Below are 626 nucleotides of genomic sequence, written 5' to 3'. Positions count from 1 at the left end.
ACTCTTTTTGGTTGAGGGTTACAGATAATTTTTTATTCACTTTCATCTATAACACCAGCATAAGATTTTGGGATCAGTTAGTGATTGTGGTAGTGGTGGTGGTGGTGTACTGTGGAGTCTGCACCAACTCATAGTGATTCTGCATAGTGTTTCTAAGGCTGTAAATCTTTATACAAGCAGAAAGCCTCATCTCTCTCCCATGGAACTCCTGGTACTTTTGAACAGCTGACATTGAGGTTAGCAGTTTGATTCATAACCACTACACTACCAGAGCTCCTTTTGTGATCAAATAATATATGTACTTTCCATTTTAATTGCTAAATCCTACCTGATCGCTCTTTAGAAACTCTGTAGAGGCTTTTATTTCTTTTTTTAAAAATTAATATTATACAAACTTTATATGGAAAGGAAAGAGACCCAGGATAAGCAAAGCACTGCTTAAGAACAAGAATAAGATTGGAGACCTATCACTCCCTGACTTTAAAATATACTTCATGGCTACAGTGGTCAAAACAGCTTGGTACTGGTACAATGAAAGGTACATAGATCAATGGAACAGAATTAAGAATCCAGAACTCAACGCATCTACATACAGCCAACTGATCTTCGACAAAACACCAAAATAT

Source organism: Chrysochloris asiatica, unplaced genomic scaffold (genome assembly GCF_000296735.1).
Source record: "Chrysochloris asiatica unplaced genomic scaffold, ChrAsi1.0 scaffold00088, whole genome shotgun sequence".
NCBI classification, from domain to species: domain Eukaryota; kingdom Metazoa; phylum Chordata; class Mammalia; order Afrosoricida; family Chrysochloridae; genus Chrysochloris; species Chrysochloris asiatica.
This window is presented reverse-complemented; position numbering follows the sequence as displayed.